Below are 3,091 nucleotides of genomic sequence, written 5' to 3' on the forward strand. Positions count from 1 at the left end.
AACTGTGGATCTGATAATGTAAAACTGGACCTCAGGAGGTTCTGTAATACTTTTGAATTTCTGTCTTTGAGGTTGCTCAGAAGCCTTTGAGACAGGAGTTTGGTTGCATTATATTAAGATTGAGATTTCTTAATGCAACTTCGAGAATGGACACTAGGGTAATAACTAGGGCCCAAATTTTAATTACCTAAAAAACAGTGAAATATGCAAGCATTTATGGCCTAAAACTTACATAAATATGACATTAAAAAAGTAAAATATGACTTAATAGAAGTTTATTTAAAGCATTCTTGTTTGTTTATTTAATTTTTTATTCACCATGAAGTAATACAAAATTCACTTCTCAAAATATTGTAAGTATAGTTCTCTCTTCCTCTAGGGTTCGTCGCTAATTTGCACCTATTTTTAGAATGTCTGAATGTTTTATTTTCTAAACACAAAGTGCAGTGAAAAGATCATTTATCGAAACTGTGGTGTCACCGCCAGACACCACACTTGCTAGGTGGTAGCCTTTAAATCGGCCGCGGTCCATTAGTATACGCCGGACCCGCAGTCGCCACTGTCAGTGATAGCAGACCGAGCGCCACCACACGGCAGGTCTAGAGAGACTTACGAGCACTCGCCCCAGTTGTACAGCCGACTTTGCAAGGAACGGTTCACTGACAAATACGCTCTCATTTGCCGAGACGATAGTTAGCATAGCCTTCAGCTACAATTGCTACGACCTAGCAAGGCGCCGTATTCAATTGATATTGAGATTCTATTAATGTATCATCAAGAGCGATGTTCTACAAATGTGGATTAAAGTTAAGTATTCCAGAAGCTACGTACTTTTCTTTATAGCATTCATTACGTATCCTGTTTCAGACCTCACGCCAGCCTGCGTGAGTTTAAGCGCGTGCCTTTCGGCTTCCTCTCATTGTGTCTAGGCTGTCTTGTCTAGACACAACAGAAACAGTAAAACAATGTTTTTATTTCTACATAGTATTTAAAGCGTTTCACATTATTTAATACCGCAGGTCAATCTTCAGTATCTGCAAGATTGCACTCGATCACAAGGTACATTTTCAGGTTTTCCATTGTCAAAGATCTACAGTTGTCGCTGAGGATAGTTTTGTAATTGGAAAAGCTCCTCTCCACTTCACAAGACGTCACTGGAACGTATTTGAAGGCAGCCAGATCACTGGAGTTCAGCTTTGTTTCAGTATCTTCAAATGTTGCGGCATTCCCTGAAAGACTGTCACTAATTTTGCACAATGTAGAATATCCAGGATTCCGTTGAAGAGCACTTTGCAATTTGGTTTTCACTTTGTCAGCCACATGACCACGAGCTCAACCCAACCGACTCTGCACATGTTGCGCAATACTCAGGGCCTCACATAGCTGAGTGCCAACAGCTTCCAGTCGTTTGATGACTTTTGATATCACTGAAAAATTGGCGTTGATGTATGCCAAGTTTCTTTCACAATTTTGATAGCCCTTGATTCATCGCTATCAAGTTCACAGAAGATTGTCTTTATTTGGGTGTAGTAGGTGCAGTAATACTCAGCAGCATTAAGCCAAGAACCCCATCCTCTAATAACAGATTTAGGTGGGAGAGGCGTTGAAGGTGCTTGTTCCTTGAATTTCTGCACCTGTAGCGGAGCCTTCACATAGATTTTCTTGCCACTGGAAATTAATTTGTCCAGGTCAGAGTAATTTGATCGCACCTCTTCGGCTACTCTGTGCAACGCATTTGCAAGGCAAGTGGCGTACACCATACTGGGGTAGAGAATCTGAAGCCTTTTGGCTGCTTTAGTCATATATGAAGCACCATCTGTTGCAAGCAACAAAACGTTGTCTCTTTTCACACCATCCAGCCACAGTAGCTTCAGAGAGTTGCCAAGCAAAATAGCAATCGTCGAATTGTTTACTTTATCGAGAGCTTCGCACGTTAGTAGGAACATATCTCCAGGGCCATCAACTTTTAGGACACCAACAACAACATTTGCGATATATCGCCCACTAATATCCGTAGATTCATCTATCGACAGCCAAATCTTTTGCTCAGCAATAGTAATTCGTATTTTGTTGAGCACATCATTGTAGCATACGGATAAATAGTTCTTTCTCAGTGTAGATTCATCTGGAACTGGTTGTGTTGTGTACTTCTCCAAGAACTGTCTGAAGCGTGGATTCTTCAGCTTTTCCAATGGGATATTGCAGGACTCCATCATCTCACACAAATCCTTGCAGAATGACTGCACAGTTGACGATTAACCTGTCTGTTCAAATAACAGCGTTTGCCTGCTGTTATTTTCAGCACTTCGTTTCACACAGCTGCTGTGTTTAGCGGTATTACAGTGTTTTGCACATTAAAGCGCTTTTCGCCACTTACTTTAACTACACACAGTTTACAAAATAATATTTTCCCATCAGTACTAAAGAACTTCTCTCCAAATTCTCGAACATACCCTCGCAACTTCACGCTGTCGGAGCACTTTGCTTTAGGCATGTTGAACAAGGCAAAGACTGTATTCAAACTGGTTACTGGGATCACCTGTGCGACTGCGATGATTATTACGGCAGAAGCCGCCTTCGTTGGCTCTGAGAGCGTATTGTCGACTCTGTGCAAGAATGTATTATGTTCGCGAAACGACTGTTGTGGTACACCGATTTTCTGCTACAGTCGTGAGCAATAAAGTTGTGTACTAATTTATCTGTTTATCTTTCATAATAGAACGTTAAATATTGTCTTGTGAGCAACATATTCATTTTCTTATTCGTGTGTCCCGTAAGATACGAGAAAAACGATATTTGCATTTTTGGCAAAAGTTGACGGAAATATGAGCTATTATATTAAAAGTTAGCAGCAATATGACCTATTTCTAAAATTTTTTGAAATATGACTTTATATGCACAATCAAAATACATTTTTCGCCACTAAAATACCTAGATTTGTGTACAAATTGTTCTAAAATTCACCCTATAGACCAGAAAAAAATATGACTTGTCATTAAAATCCGGGCCCTAGTAATAACAAGACTCCCGTAATGTACTCTGTTCCAGAAACCTCCTTTGTGCCCTGATAGCAAGGCATTGCAATACGTAT

Source organism: Schistocerca piceifrons, chromosome 2, assembly GCF_021461385.2.
Source record: "Schistocerca piceifrons isolate TAMUIC-IGC-003096 chromosome 2, iqSchPice1.1, whole genome shotgun sequence".
Taxonomy (NCBI): domain Eukaryota; kingdom Metazoa; phylum Arthropoda; class Insecta; order Orthoptera; family Acrididae; genus Schistocerca; species Schistocerca piceifrons.